We start from the raw sequence: 17,568 nt of genomic DNA, 5'->3' as shown, positions 1-17,568 counted from the left end.
TCGATGGAGGTAAAACCCTACGTCCTGCTTGATTAATATTGATGATATGGGTAGTACAAGAGTAGATCTACCACGAGATCAGAGAGGCTAAACCCTAGAAGCTAGCCTATGGTATGATTGTATGTTGTGATTGTTGTCCTACGGACTAAAACCCTTCGGTTTATATAGACACCGGAGAGGGTTAGGGTTACACAAGGTCGGCTACAAAGGAGGAGATATCCATATACGTATTGCCTAGCTTGCCTTCCACGCCAATTAGAGTCCCATCCGGACACGAGACGAAGTCTTCAATCTTGTATCTTCATAGTCTAACAGTCCGGCCAATGGAGATAGTCCGGCTATCTGGAGACCCCCTAATCCATGACTCCCTCAACTATCATTATCAAATCTGCATCTTTTGATTTCAACATTATGAATATGTGTATCACTACTATCGAGATTCATCAAAAATAGACCACTCTTCAAGGGTGCATGACCATAAAAGATATTACTCATATAAATAGAACAACCATTATTCTCTGATTTAAATGAATAACCGTCTCACATCAAACAAGATCCAGATATAATGTTCATGCTCAACGCTGGCACCAAATAACAATTATTTAGGTCTAATACTAATCCCGAAGGTAGATGTAGAGGTAGTGTGCCGACCGCGATCACATCAACTTTGGAACCATTTCCCACGCGCATCGTCACCTCGTCCTTAGACAATCTTCGCTTAATCCGTAGCCCCTGTTTCGAGTTGCAAATGTTAGCAACAGAACCAGTATCAAATACCCAGGTGCTACTGCGAGCATTAGTAAGGTACACATCAATAACATGTATATCACATATACCTTTGTTCACTTTGCCATCCTTCTTATCCGCCAAATACTTGGGGCAGTTCCGCTTCCAGTGACCAGTCTGCTTGCAGTAGAAGCACTCAGTCTCAGGCTTAGGTCCAGACTTGGGTTTCTTCTCCTGAGCAGCAACTTGTTTGCTGTTCTTCTTGAAGTTCCCTTTCTTCTTCCCTTTGCCCTTTTTCTTGAAACTGGTGGTCTTATTGACCATCAACACTTGATGCTCCTTCTTGATTTCTACCTCCGCGGCTTTTAGCATCGCGAAGAGCTCAGGAATAGTCTTACTCATCCCTTGCATATTATAGTTCATCACGAAGCTTTTGTAGCTTGGTGGCAGTGATTGAAGAACTCTGTCAATGACACTATCAACAGGAAGATTAACCCCCAGTTGAGTCAAGTGATTATGATACCCAGACATTTTGAGTATATGTTCACTGATAGAACTATTCTCCTCCATCTTGCAGCTATAGAACTTATTGGAGACTTCATATCTCTCAATCTGGGCATTTGCTTGAAATATTAACTTCAACTCCTGGAACATCTCATATGCTCCATGACGTTCAAAACGTCGTTGAAGATCCGGTTCTAAGTCGTAAAGCATGGCACACTAAACTATCGAGTAGTCATCAGCTTTACTCTGCCAGACGTTCATAACATCTGGTGTTACTCCTACAGCAGGCTTGGCACTTAGCGGTGCTTCCAGGATGTAATTCTTCTGTGCAGCAATGAGGATAATCCTCAAGTTACGGACCTAGTCCGTGTAATTGCTACCATCATCTTTCAACTTTGCTTTCTCAAGGAACGCATTAAAATTCAACGGAACAATAGCACGAGCCATCTATCTACAATCAAACATAGACAAGCAAGATACTATCAGGTACTAAGTTCATGATAAATTTATGTTCGAGTAATCATATTACTTAAGAACTCCCACTTAGAAAGATATCCCTCTAATCTTCTAAGTGATCACGTGATCCAAATCAACTAAACCATGTCCGATCATCATGTGAGATGGAGTAGTATCAATGGTGAACATCAATATGTTGATCATATCTACTATATGATTCACGCTCGACCTTTCGGTCTCCGTGTTCTGAGGCCATATCTGTTATATGCTAGGCTCGTCAAGTTTAACCTGAGTATTTCGCGTGTGCAACTGTTTTGCACCCGTTGTATTTGAACATAGAGCCTATCACACTCGATCATCACGTGGTGTCTCAGCACGAAGAACTTTCACAATGGTGCATACTCAGGGAGAACACTTATACTTTGATAATTTAGTGAGGGATCATCTTATAATGCTACCGTCAATCAAAGCAAGATAAGATGCATAAAAGATAAACATCACATGCAATCAATATAAGTGATATGATATGGCCATCATCATTTTGTACTTGTGATCTCCATCTCTGAAGTACCGTCATGATCACCATCGTCACCGGCACGACACCTTGATCTCCATTGTAGCATCGTTGTCATCTCGCCAATCTTATGCTTCCACGACTATCGCTACCGCTTAGTGATAAAGTAAAGCATTACATCACGATTGTATTGCATACAATAGAGCGACAACCATATGGCTCCTGTCAGTTGCCGATAACTCGGTTACAAAACATGATCATCTCATACAATAAAATTTAGCATCATGTCTTGACCATATCACATCACAACATGCCCTGCAAAAACAAGTTAGACGTCCTCTACTTTGTTGTTGCAAGTTTTACATGGCTGCTACGGGCTTAGCAAGAACCGCTCTTACCTACGCATCAAAACCACAACAATAGTTTGTCAAGTTGGTGTTGTTTTAACCTTCGCAAGGACCGGGTGTAGCCACACTTGGTTCGACTAAAGTTGGAGAAACTGACACCCGCCAGCCACCTGTGTGCAAAGCACGTCGGTAGAACCATTCTCGCGTAAGCGTACGCGTAATGTCGGTCCGGGCTGCTTCATCCAACAATACCGCCGAACAAAAGTATGACATACTGGTAAGCAGTATGACTTATATCGCCCACAACTCACTTGTGTTCTACTCGTGCATAACATCAATGCATAAAATCTAGGCTCGGATGCCACTGTTGGGGAACGTAGTAATTTCAAAAAAATTCCTACGCACACGCAAGATCATGGTTATGCATAGCAACGGGAGGGAGAGTGTTGTCTACGTACCCTCGTAGACCGGCAACGGAAGCGTTGACACAACGTAGAGGAAGTAGTCGTACGTCTTTCCGATCCGACCGAACCAAGTACCGAACGTACGGCACCTCCGAGTTCTGCACACGTTCAACTCGGTGACGTCCCTTGAGCTCCGATCCAGCAAAGTGTTGAGGGAGAGTTTCATCAGCACGACGGCATGATGACGGTGATGATGTTCTACCGACGCAGGGCTTGCCTAAGCACCTCTACGATATGACCGAGGTGGAATATGGTGGAAGGGGGCACCGCACACGACTAAGGAACAATCACGAAGATCAACTTGTGTCTCATGGGGTGCCCCCTTGCCCTCGTATATAAAGGAGGGAGAGGGGGAGGTGTGGCCGGCCCAAGGGGTGCGCCTGGAGGAGTCCTACTCCCACCGGGAGTAGGACTCCCCCCTCTTGCCTTGTTGGAAAAGGAAGGGGGAAGGGAGAAAGAGGATAGGGGGGCGCCCCCCCTTCCTTGTACTATTCGTACTAGGGGGGAGGGGGCGCGGCCTGCCCTGGCCGGCCCTCCTCTTCTCCCTTAGGGCCCATGTAGGCCCAATAACCCCCGGGGGGTTCCGGTAACCCCCCGGTACTCCGGTAAAATCCCGATTTCACCCGGAACGTTTCTAATATCCAAATATAGGCTTCCAATATATCAATCTTTATGTCTCGACCATTTCGAGACTCCTCGTCATGTCCGTGATCACATCCGGGACACTGAAAAACCTTCGGTACATCAAAACAAAAAAACCCTAATTACGATCGTCAGCGAACTTTAAGCGTGTGGACCCTATGGGTTCGAGAACTATGTATACATGACCGAGACACGTCTCCGGTAAATAACCAATAGCGAAACCTGGATGCTCATATTGGCTCCTACATATTCTACGAAGATCTTTATCGGTCAGACCGCATAACAATATACGTTGTTCCCTTTGTCATCGTTATGTTACTTGCCCGAGATTCGATCGTCAGTATCTCAATAACTAGTTCAATCTCATTACTGGCAAGTCTCTTTACTCGTTCCATAATACATCATCCCACAACTAACTTATTAGTTGCAATGCTTGCAAGGCTTGAGTGATGTGCATTACCAAGAGGGCCCAGAGATACCTCTCCGACAATCGGAGTGACAAATCCTAATCTCGAAATACGCCAACCCAACAAATACCTTCGGAGACACCTGTAGAGCACCTTTCTAATCACCCAGTTACGTTGTGACGTTTGGTAGCACACAAAGTGTTCCTCTGGTAAATGGGAGTTGCATAATCTCATAGTCATAGGAACATATATAAGTTATGAAGAAAGCAATAGCAACAAACTAAACGATCAAGTGCTAAGCTAATGGAATGGGTCAAGGTAATCACATCATTCTCCTAATGATGTGATTCCGTTAACCAAATAACAACTCATGTCTATGATTAGGAAACATAACCATCTTTGATTAATGAGCTAGTCAAGTAGAGGCATACTAGTGACACTCTGTTTGTCTATGTATTCACACATGTATTATGTTTCCGATTAATACAAATCTAGCATGAATAATAAACATTTATCATGATACAAGGAAATAAATAATAACTTTATTATTGCCTTTAGGGCATATTTCCTTCACCCCAGAGTACGGAGTCAAGCTCCTCTACCCAGTGCTTGTCTGATTCTTTCAAGGACCGCACTAGTCTGGGCTTGATGCCGCTCATAATAAGACTATTAGCTCATTCGATTTGACAGTTGGTTTCTGGCTGGTAGACGGAGGCGTAATCGAGTTTAATACCCAGATTAGTACACCAGGTTTTTACTTTGTCGGCTGTGAAATTGGAGCCGTTGTCAGTGATGATGTTGTGTGGGACACCGTAACGATGCACAACACCGGATATGAAGTCTATCACCGGGCCGGACTCAACTGTTTTGACCGGCTTGGCCTCTATCCACTTAGTGAACTTGTCCACCATAACCAGCAGATATTTTTTATTATGGCTTCCCCCTTTAAGGGGTCCAACCATATCGAGTCCCCAGACCGCAAAAGGCCAAGTGATGGGGATTGTTTGTAAGGCGGTGGGGGCATATGGCTTTGATTGGCAAAGAGTTGGCATCCGATGCAACGTTGGACAAGGTCCTGTGCATCTGCTCGGGCCGTCGGCCAATAAAACCCTGTACGGAAGGCCTTCTAACAAGGGCCCGAGCTGCAGCATGGTGACCCCCGATCCCGGCATGAATTTCAGCCAAGAACTGCCGCCCCTCTTCCTCGGATATACATAGTTGAAGGACTCCGGTGGCGCTTTTCTTGTAGAGCTCTCCATCATGAACCTTGTAAGCCTTTGAACACTAGATAATACAGCGGGCCTCATTCTGGTCCTCAGGAAGCTCTTTCCTGTTGAGGTATGCCAGGAAGGGTTCGATCCATAGGGCAATGACTGCCATGATGACATGCACTGATGGTGTTATTTCGATGGCTGAGCCCTCGACGACGTCGGTGTTTTCGGGATCTTGGATTATGTTTGGTTCTAGACTAGTATTGCCGTTTTCCCCCTGCCACACCACAGATGGCTTGAATAGCCTTTCCAAGAAAATGTTAGGTGGGACGGGGTCGTGCTTAGCGCCGATACGAGCAAGAACATCCGCCGCTTGATTACTTTCTCGGGCCACATGATGGAACTCGAGCCCCTCAAACCGGGCCGACATTTTTATGACTGCGTTACGATACATTTCCATCTTCGGATCTTTAGCATCGAAATCTCCATTTATTTGAGATATTGCCAGTTTGGAATCCCTGCGTACTTCTACGCGTTGTATGCCCACGGAGACAGCCATCCGGAGACCATGTAATAAAGCCTCGTATTCGGCTGCGTTATTGGAGTCTGTGTATAGTATTTGGAGAACATACTTGACAATATCTCCAGTAGGGGACGTTAAAATGACATCCGCTCCTAACCCTACCAGTATTTTGGAGCCGTCGAAGTACATGACCCAATTGGAGTATGGCCGTAGTCTTTAGGGAGTTCGGCCTCTGTCCATTCGGCGACGAAGTCGGCCAGTACTTGGGATTTGATAGCTCGACGCAGTTTACATGTAATGTCAAATGGGAGGAGTTCAATGGCCCATTTGGCAATCCGGCCCGTAGCATCGCGGTTGTTTATAATGTCATTGAGTGGTACTTAGGAGGCCACCGTGATCAAACACTCCTGGAAGTAGTGACGGAGCTTTCGGGATGCCATGAAGACCGCATATGCTATTTTTCGATAATGAGGGTACCGGGATTTGCATGGTGTAAGGATAGTAGATACATAGTATACTGGCTTCTGAAGCGGGAATTTATGTACGTCTTGTTCTCGTTCGACGATGAGTACGGCGCTCACCACCTGGTGTGTTGCCGATATGTATAATAACATCGGTTCGCCAGCATTTGGTGTGGCCAGAATTGGATTGCCCGCAAGAAGGGTTTTTATTTCCTCCAGTCCGGTTGTTGCCGCGTCCGTCCACTCGAAGTGGTCGGTTCGTCGTAGAAGGCGATAGAGTGGCAGTGTCTTTTCTCCCAATCTGGAGATAAAGCGGCTTAGAGCTGCTACGCAACCCGCAAGCTTTTGGACTTGTTTAAGGTCTGTTGGCTTAGACAATTGTGACAAAGCTCGTATTTTGGTTGGGTTTGCTTCGATTCCTCTATTGGAAACGATGAAGCCCAGCTATTTTCCTGCGGGGACGCCGAAGACACACTTTTCCGGGTTGAGCTTAATGTCATACGTCTGGAGGTTGTCGAATGTAAGACGTAAGTCGTCTATTAGTTTTTCGACATGCCTGGTTTTGATGACGACATCATTGACGTAAGCTTCTACTGTTTTGCCGATCTGTTTCTCCAGGCATGTTTGAATCATGAGTTGGTATGTGGCGCCTGCATTCTTGAGCCCAAAGGGCATGGTGTTGAAGCAGAATGGCCCATATGGGGTGATAAATGCTGTTGCGGCTTGATCGGACTCCTTCATTTTGATTTGATGGTATCCAGAATATGCATCGAGGAAACACGGTGAGTCATGTCCTGTGGTGGCATCAATGATTTGATCAATGCGGAGGAGGGGGAAGGGATCCTTAGGGGAAGCCTTGTTGAGGTCTTTGAAATCGACGCACACGCGCCAGGATTTGTCCTTCTTTGGTACCATCACCAGGTTTGCCAGCCAGTCCGGGTGTTTGATTTCTCTAATGAATTCGGCCTCGATGAGTTTAGCCAGCTCCTCCCCCATGGCTTGTCGCTTGGGTTCGGAAAAGCGCCGCAGTGATTGCTTGACCGGTTTGAAACCCTTTAATATATTGAGGCTATATTCGGCCCGCTCCCGTGGGATCCCTGGCATATCTGAAGGGTGCCAGGCGAATATGTCCCAGTTTTCATGTAGGAATTCTCGTAGTGTGGTGTCAATTGTTGGGTTCAGTTGAGCTCTGATAGATGCTGTCTTCTTGGGGTCCGTTGGGTGGACCTGAAATTTGACTATTTCTTCTGCTGGTTTGAAGGAGATGGATTTAGGGCGTTTGTCGAGGATCGTGTTGTCCCTGTCCACCGTGGAGCGTAGTGTGGTTAATTCTTCGGTTGCGAGGGCTTCGGACAGCTCCTCCAGGGCCAGGGATGCGGTTTTGTTTTCAGTGTGGAGTGTTATGTCCGGATCACTGACGAGAGTGATTATACCGTTTGGTCCGGGCATGTTGAGCTTCATATACCCGTAATGGGGTATGGCCTGAAAGCGTGTAAAAGTGTCCCGCCCCAACAGGGCGTGATATCCGCTCCTGAAAGGAGCCACTTGGAAAGTTATTTCTTCAGACCGGTAGTTCTCCAGCGTGCCGAATACTACGTCAAGTGTGATTTTGCCCGCGCATCGCGCCTCCCGACTGGGTATAATTCCTCGGAAGGTTGTGTTACTTTACATGATGCGGCTCCTGTCTATTTCCATTTTATGGAGTGTGTCCTTGTAAATGAGGTTTAGTCCACTGCCGCCGTCCATGAGGACGTTGGTAAGTCGAAACCCATCCACGATGGGACTGAGGACTAATGCGGTTGGCGCTCGTACTGTTCTGTACTTTGGTTCGTCACCAGCGTTGAATGTTATAGACGTGTCGTTCCAGGGGTTTATCGCCGCAATTTGGCAGACTTCGGCGAGCTTGTGAAGCGCCCTTTTGTGCTTGTTGTTTGAAGCGAATGTCTCAAAGACCGTCAATACTCCTAGTTATCGTCCCCTGGGGGATGTCGTTCTGGGTCGTCCTTGGTAAGGATGTCCTCGCCACTCTTGGCTACCTATCATAGCATCCAACATGCTCTAAGGCTGTGGGTTGCCATGGTATCTGGTGTTGTATGTATTTTGCATGGGCCATCGAGCCACCCCACCAGAACGGTGCCGTGTAGCATAGCAGTTTTGTGTTTCTTGACTGTTGGACTGGGCGTGTCGCGAGGGTGCGCCCTTTTCGCCTGTAGGGGGAGTTGAGTTGGGACTGACGGTTCCCAGCGAGCTGCCTGAGTTTTCTAGGTGCTCTCCATCGTGCTGTACTTTTGTACGATGGTTGCTAAGTCAGCGAATTTCAGTATGTGGCGGTGATTGATGGCGTTAAGGATTCCTTCGTCCGCGCAATTGTTGCAGAACGCTGATATTGCGTCCTTGTCACGGCAATCTTTTACCTTGTCTTTGACAAGGAGGAATCTGGCCCAGAAGTGGTGGACCGTTTCCTGAGACTGTTGTTTTATGCTCATGAGAGCGTCTATATCCGGGTTGGTGGGTGGAATTAAATCCAAACCCCGACCTGACTGATTGTCCGGAGTCTGACGACCTTCCGGGCTTAACAGTCCGGGTTCCGGAATATCTTCTGATTGTTTAGGACCGTCGTCTGATGCTATGTTCGGACGGCTAGTCGCATCCTTTCGCGGGTGAGTATCCGGCTCTTTCTGATAGGCGATCCGAACATAGTCCGTCTTTGGTATAGAAGAAGACTCGCCGTCTTGCTCCACGACTACCATGATCTGGTGGGTGGCCGGCAGGGTCTCGATTTCTCCTTGATCGGTTTTAGGCCTGATCCGATCGTAGTCTGTGGCTATTCCCAAATCAGCGATGCGATCTAGGGGTTCGTTCAAAGACGAAAACTCTGTCGGATCCATCTGCTTGGAGTGCTCGGAGTTGATGTGAAGGGGGTTTTTGATGGCTTGAGAGGTCATCGTCCGCTCAACGGCCGAACGGGCGATCATAGTAAAGCCGCCCAATTAGAGGGTTTGGCCCGGAGCTAGAGCTCCCCCGGAGGTGACGTTGTCTTTAAGGACAAGGCGAGCCATCTAGCCTTTCATCGACGGCATAGTGGAACTCTCAATGAAAGCACCAATGTCAGTGTCAAAACCGGCGGATCTCAGGTAGGGGGTCCCGAACTGTGCGTCTAGGATCGATGGTAACAGGAGACAGGGGACACGATGTTTACCCAGGTTCGGGCTCTCTCTATGGAGGTAATACCCTACGTCCTGCTTGATTGATATTGATGAATATGAGTGTTACAAGAGTTGATCTACCACGAGATCGTGATGGTTAAACTCTAGAAGCCAAGCCTATATGACTATGGTAATGAATATGTCCCTTCTGGACTAACCCCTCCGGTTTATATAGACACCGAGGGGATCTAGGGTTTACATAGAGTCGGTTACATAAGAAGGAATCTTCATAGTCGGTCGCCCAGCTTGCCTTCCACGCCAAGGAGAGTCCAATCCGGACACAGGTACAATCTTCGGCCTTCATGTCTCCACAACCCATCAGTCTGGCCCAATAGATAACAGGTCGGACGCCCGAGGACCCCTTAGTCCAGGACTCCCTCAGTCACCATGGCCCAATCAAAGGCCTTATCACGGGCAAGTTCCATTCCAATGGCAAGGACTGGGCCAAGCTTGATGAGTGGTTCCGATCCCCCGTCATAGATTAGCTCGAGAAGCTCAATTTCAATGATGGGCATATGCACTTGCTGCCAACATCCGCGCTCTGCTTCACGCCCACGCTGCGCCTCGCCAAGTTCATGAACTGCTATTCCCCCCTCCCTTAAGGACGCGCTCGCTCTTTTTCTACCACGACTAAAGCACCTCGAGCTCGTTGCCGTCTGCATCCCAAGGGATGACATGGAGCGCCTTCTCCGCGGTTGTACTTCACTCGAGTTCCTTCGTCTTCAGGCGATGAATTGGTCGAGTACCTTGCACATCACCTCCGAGACTCTCCAGACTATTTATGTGTGTTGCTGGTGCTGCAATGAGAGATCACAAAATGTGGACCACAATATGGTCATTGAGGAGACACCTTCACCTGAGAGATTACTTGTAGTTGATTAACAAGGTCCAACAAGAATCAATGTCATTTTTGCACCGAAATTGACAATGGTGGGCTACTCGTCTATCAAATACTACTACTTTTAGGTACAACAGTCGCCTTATACCTCTCCTTCTTGATATCAACATTATTTCTAGTTTTGAAGATGTATGTTCGTCTGTCATCCAGCAAAGCTTCACCCAGATTTTGGGCACAATGAAGGTCTTGGAACTAGAATCTGTCGGCCCTAACCTAGACCAAGTTGTCAGTTTCCTGAGATGCTTCCCATGCCTGAAAAAGCTGTATATCGAGGTGATGTTCCTTTCCTGTTAAATGTTAACCATAAGGGATTTCAATTTTTTTGCACCTTTTCCCAAGTTTACAATGAGAATGTACTACGATTTCTGAAGGAATTTTGGAGGATTTCAGGACATACACCCCCTACCCATATTGGTTGGTTGATTCATATGGTTACAATCCATAAGCATTTCTCCTTTGGATTCATCTGTACTAGTTTTCTTAGAGAATTTTTCATCCAATCCAACCTCTTGTGAAGAAGGCTACATGTTTCTAGATTGTAATCAAATGCCCATGTTAATCATGTCAGATCGAAGATGGCACGTTGGTGTATTTTACAAATCCTGCAAACCAAATGGGCTTGTAGCAGTGTTCAAAACTGCATGTAGGCACTAACACGTTCTCTTCTTTTGCAGATAATAATAGGCCCAAAGGTGGATAATGTTTATAACGACAATCACATCAAATGCCTAGAGCTGCATCTCTTAAATATTACTTTGAACTCCTACTGAGGGACCTTACCGGAGATTACACTGTCAGGTTCTTTCTTTCCAGAGCAAAGGTGCTGAGGGTACTGAGGTGAACATGCATTTAATTAGGAAAGATGAATTGTATGTTGATCCGAGCCAGTAGGTACTACAGAATGGAAGAGGCTCCAAAAAAGTTAAACTTCGTATTGGAAGAGCATATGGCAAAGCAATTGGAAGTCATTGTGTCAAACCCGTACATGACTTGTCAGCGGCTGATCCCTTTTCAGAAATGATGATGTTTGCAATGTTTGAATTTGGGTGTTGTAATCTTTGAATTTGAACCTTGCAATATTTATGGTATTTGATATATAACGTAATTGGATGTTTCGTCTAATCGATACATGGACATCTCGATGCAATGTTTGAATTTGGGCACCCTCTACAAGCAGTTGGGCATGTGCACGATCACGTCGGGGGCCCCATATGCATGCAGTTGCGCCACACGTGTTGCCATGCGATGCAGTTACATGCGGCCGTTTCTGCTCTCTTGTCTCAACACAAACAGTTCATCCGAGTGAACTGCATGCCGTATATCGCACACACCTTGATCTGGCTGACCGTTTCTTTTGTGTTGCCGAATCACAAACAGTTCATCCAAGTGAACTATATGTTGTACATCGCACACACCTTCATCTGGCTGCCCGTTTCTTTTGTTCCTCCCCATTGCAAACAGTTAATTGAACTGAACCATATGCCCTACATCACACACGCACCTAAAATCTGAACCGTGTTTGATGCATCCGTCATCGCAAACATTTTGCACCTTTTTGAAGGAAATATGCCCTAGAGGCAATAATAAAGTTATTATTTACTTCCTTATTTCATGATAAATGTTTATTATTCATGCTAGAATTGCATTAACTGGAAACATAATACATGCTTGAATACATAGACAAACAGAGTGTCACTAGTATGCCTCTACTTGACTAGCTCGTTGGTCAAAGATGGTTATGTTTCCTAACCATGGACATGAGTTGTCATTCGATAAATGGGATCACATCATTAGGAGAATGATGTGATTGACTTGACCCATTCCGTTAGCTTAGCACTTGATCGTTTTAGTTTACTGCTATTGCTTTCTTCATGACTTATACATGTTCCTATGACTACGAGATTATGCAACTCCCGATTACTGGAGGAACACTTCGTGTGCTACCAAACATCACAATGTAACTGGGTGATTATAAAGGTGCTCTAAAGGTGTCTTTGATGGTACTTGTTGAGTTGGCATAGATCGAGATTAGAATTTGTCACTCCGATTGTCAAAGAGGTATCTCTCGGCCCTATCGGTAATGCACATCACTATAAGCCTTGCAAGCAATGCAACTAATGAGTTAGTTGCGGGATGATGCATTATAGAATGAGTAAAGAGACTTGCCGGTAACGATAATGAGCTAGCTATCGAGATACCGATGATCAAATCTCGGGCAAGTAACATACCGATGACAAAGGGAACAACGTATGTTGTTCTGCGGTTTGACCGATAAAGATCTTCGTAGAATATGTAGGAGCCAATATGAGAATCCAGGTTCCGCTATTGATTATTGATCGGCAACGTGTCTCGGTCATTTCTACATAGTTCTCGAACCCGTAGGGTCCGCATGCTTAACGTTCGGTGACGATCGGTATTATGAGTTTATGTGATTTGATGTACCAAAGGTAGTTTTGAGTCCCTGGATGTGATCATGGACATGACGAGGAGTCTCGAAATGGTCGAGACATAAAGATTGATATATTGGATGACTATATTCAGATACCGGAAGTGTTCCGGATGATTTCGGAGAAAACCGGAGTGCCGGAGGGTTACCGGACCCCCCCCCAGAGAAGTAATGGGCCACATGGGCCTTAGTGGAGAGAGAGAGGGCCGGCCAGGGCAGGCCGCGCGCCCCCTCCCCCTCTGGTCTGAATTGGACTAGGGAAGGGGGGGCGGCGCCCCCCTTTCCTTCTCCCTCTCCTCCTTCCTTTCCCCCTCCTAGTAGGAGTAGCAAAGGGGAGTCCTACTCCTACTAGGAGGAGGACTCCTCCTCTTGGCGCGCCCTACAAGGGCCGGCCGGCCTCCCCCCTTGCTCCTTTATATACAGGGGCAGGGGCACCCTAGTACACACAAGTTGATTGTTCCAAGCCGTGTGCGGTGCTGTAAGTGCATCTAGTGCCACCCCTACTTGGTTTTGGAGTATTGGCGACAAACCTAGTTGAGGGACTAATGTGTTTGTGAGAATTGCAGGATAACACAGGTAGAAGTCCCTCATTGATTCAGTTTTCCTACCAGAGATGACCCCTAAAAATGTATGAAGACATTGAAGTCAAAGGTGGTATATGAAGATATTCACATTGAAGACTATGACAAGAGAAGACACCACATGAAGCCTATGGAGCTCGAAGACTTAGATCTTTCGTAGTTCTCCTTCTTTTGTGTTGAGTCATAGGAACCACCGTACTGTTAAGTGGGGTCCAAGAGAACCAGTCAGAATGACTGAAGTGATGCCTAACCAAAACCTATGTCTTCAACTGAAGACTATGAGAGCGAATCTTGTCCAGAGTCGGACAAGTCAGCTTTGCTTGCAGCCCAAGTAAAGTTGTCGTGTGAGTTTGAAATCTGACCGTTGGAACACGTGTCAGTTCCTTAGTGACCCAGGGTCATTTCGGACAAATCAGGTCGGGTTGCCAAGTGGCTATAAATAGCCCACCCCCTACAACCATAAACGGTTGGCTGCTCAGATTGAGAGAACGGCTTTTGTCGTTTGAGAGCAACCCACCTCGAAGCCTTTGAGAGAGAATTCCTTGCGAGGATAAAGCCCTAACCACCCAGAGCCAAAGAGAATTGGGCATCACTTAAGTCTTCTTGTCTGTGTGATCTGAAGACTTATTACACTTGAGGACTGTGCATCCTCCAGCCGGTTAGGCGTCGCGTTCTGAGCATCCAAGAGACATTGTGCATTGCCAGTGAAGGAAGTCTGTGAAGGTTTGGGAGTCTACCTTGAAGACTTACCAGAGTGATTGGGCGAGGTCTGTGTGACCTTAGCTCAAGGGGAATACGGTGAGGACTGGGTGTCATGAGCTGCGTGTTCAGGACTGGGTGTCCGGGACTGTGTGTCCTAAGGTTTAAATACCTAGCCGCCCCAACCAGACGTACAGTTGTCACAGCAACTGGAACTGGTCCAACAAATCATTGTCTTCAATGAGTCACTGGTTTCATCTTCCCTTCCCTTTACTTATTGTTACTCCTTGTGAAGCCATTGTATGTTTGCACTATCTTTTGTCTTCACTGAGTGACTGCGTGTTCTGTCTGGCTTCACAATATCTTCCTACCTGATCCTCACTACATTGCTGCTATTAGTCATTGTGCTTTCACTCTATTGAATGCTTGACTATGGCTTGCCTAGTGTAGTCTACCTTCCGTTGCAGGGTATTAGGTTTATTTCTATTGTTTGTCTTCATAACTCCCACGTTTTGAAGACTTTCATAAAAATCGCCTATTCACCCCCCCTCTAGTCGATATAACGCACTTTCAATTGGTATCAGAGCAAGGTGCTCCCTTGTTCTGTGTGATTCGGTTTAACCACCTGGAGTTTTAGCTATGTTGACTGCAGGGATAATTAAAGTCTCCGCTGTGTGCCCCGTCTTCGATGGAACTGAATATCCCTACTGGAAGAATAAGATGCGCATGCATCTTGAATCCATTGACGTCGACCTATGGTATGTCGTCGAGAACGGCGTTCCCAAGGCTGGAGAAGGTGTCACTGCTGCTGATGTCAAGAAATTCGTTCAACTGGACTCTACTGCCAAAAATATCATCTGTGGTCATCTGACCAAAGGACTTTATGGCCGTGTGAGTGCTTTGAAGACATCTAAGCTGGTCTGGGACTGGCTCTCCAAGGTCAATGAAGGCATCTCAACCCAGAGAGATCAGAGAATCAGTGTCCTTCGCAACCTCTTCAACCGCTTCAAGCGAAATGACAATGAGAATGTCCAGCACACATTTGACCGACTCACTGACATCACAAATGAGCTTCAAGCCCTCGGCGCTACTGAGATCACCAAACATGAAGTCGTCAAGACGCTACTGAGATCACTTGATAGTTCATTTGACATCCTAGCCCTGATGATTCAAGAACATCCTGATTTCAAGACACTCGATCCGTCTGACATACTTGAGAGGCTCAACACACATGAGTTTCAGCTTTCTGAGAAAAGATATATCTACGGTCCAAACTATGGGCGAACTCATGCCTTGAAGGCAAAAGCTGTCTCCTCATCTGAAGAAGAATCTGACAGCAGTTCTGATGATCCTGAAGACATTGGAAGGGAACTTGCTATGCTTGTGAAGAAGTTCCAAAAATTCACCAAGAAGAAAGGCTTCAGAAAGTCTTCCCGATCAAGCTCAAGGAATGATGAAGCTTCTGCTCACGACTACAAGAAGAAAACATGTCACAAGTGCAAGAAACCTGGCCACTTCATCTCTGAGTGTCCACAGTGGGACAATGAGAACAAAAAGAAGAAGAAGAGCAAGGAATATGACTCTGACGACAAGAAGAAGAAATACTCAAAGTCTTCTTCCAAGTCTTCCTCAAAGTCTTCATCACACAAGAAGAGCGCATCTGGCAAGGCATGTGCGTTGTTGGCAAGGAAATGGATTCAGAGGAGGAGTCCGCTTCTGAGGAGGCGGAGGTGGAGTCTGAGGAGGAGTCTGATTCAGGCGTCGCGAGTCTGGCTACAGCATACGTTGCCAAGTCCATCTTCAACACTGAAGACAATGACCTCATCACCGACACCGATGCAAATGACAAGGACTATTCCGCTTCTACCTACTGCTTCATGGCACGCGGTGCCAAGGTAAACACACGCACTACTCACTATCAAACATCTAGTGACGATGACTCTGATTGTGGTTCAAAACCCAGCTACAAAACACTTGCTAAAATTGCAACTGAACAACAGAAAGCTATGGAACATATTCAAAAACTGTTAGACAGAAGCGATGATCTGTTAGGTGCTGAAATGACTCGATCTGAATCCTTAATTGAAGACATAAAAAATCTTCACGTTAAGTATCAGGAACTTGAAAGTCGTCATGAAACTCTCTCAACAACTCATGAAAAGCTTTCCTATGATTATCTTCAAAGGAAGCAAGATCTTGAGAAATTGAGAGCGGTTCATGAAGATCTTCAAAAGGAAAATGAGTCACTTCGTGCCAAACAGATCAGTCCCGCTCAGGAAGGATTTGAACCACCATGTCTTAAATGCATTGAGCATGATAATGCTACTTCTGTTGCTGAATGTTCTACTGCTACTACTGTTGCAATATCTTCAACTGTTGATGTGGTAACTAACCCCTCTGCTGAGGATACCACTGCTATTGCTGATGAGAATGCTAGGTTGAAGACATTGCTTGAAACAGGGATGTACAAAAGTCTTAAAGGGCATCAGACACTATGTGATGTCCTCAAAAAGCAGATACTGAACCGAAACCCGAGGAAAGAGGGTGTTGGGTTCGTAAGGAAAATGAATGCTGATGGCTCTTACTGGAAACCTGAGCAGTACCCCAAAACCATGTGGGTTGCTGCAAAGGAACCTTCAGCAGACCCATCCAATCTATCTGGCTTCACTTGTGCTAACCCCATTATCATTGATGAATCCTTTGATGCAAACTATATACTGTTTAAGAATCAGAATGGTGAAGTGTTTGCCAGGTACATTGGTACTAACTGCAGGAATGGACCGCCTATGAAGAAGATCTGGGTTCCGAAAAGGTGTTTGAAGAATCTTCCTGTGAATGTCATCATGACACCTCACGTGAAGAAGACAAACCTCAGACCAAAGGCTTCATACGGTCCAAAGGCTTCATACAGACAGAGGACTCACCTGAGTCGCACTAACGCAAATGTTTTGCAGGGAAACCATACTCAGGCATATGAATATGAGAGCGGTTCATCAAACCGCCATGTTCATAAGACCAAGAACTATTCTGCTTATTCTTATGAGTACTATTGTCCGTCTGCAAGACTGTTTGCTAGGGCTCCAAAGCCAAAATTCTCAGATGCTGCACTTAGACTTATTGCTTCTCAGCCACCCTTGAAGATGTGGGTGGCTAAGAAAGCTTAACTCTCTTTTGCAGGGAAAGTTCTCCAGCAGAAAACCAGAATCGTCTAACACCATTGCTGGGGACCTTAAACATCTTGTAGGGCGCAAGATCAAATGCCCGAATGGTCTTACTATGTACTTCATTCCTGAAACGCTTGCTACTCTCCCTATTAGTCCTAATCTGGATGTAAGCTTTCATAACCCATTGGTTCGTCAAATGTTTTTGCTTCACAATGCTCTTGGTGAAGCCTATCCCCCTAACTGCACTGTAGGGTATGACACTAGTGTCTTCAGAATGGATTATTGATAGTGGATGCACAAATCACATGACTGGCAAAAG

This window comes from Triticum aestivum, chromosome 3A (assembly GCF_018294505.1).
Source record: "Triticum aestivum cultivar Chinese Spring chromosome 3A, IWGSC CS RefSeq v2.1, whole genome shotgun sequence".
NCBI lineage: Eukaryota > Viridiplantae > Streptophyta > Magnoliopsida > Poales > Poaceae > Triticum > Triticum aestivum.
Note: the sequence above shows the minus strand (reverse complement) of the source record.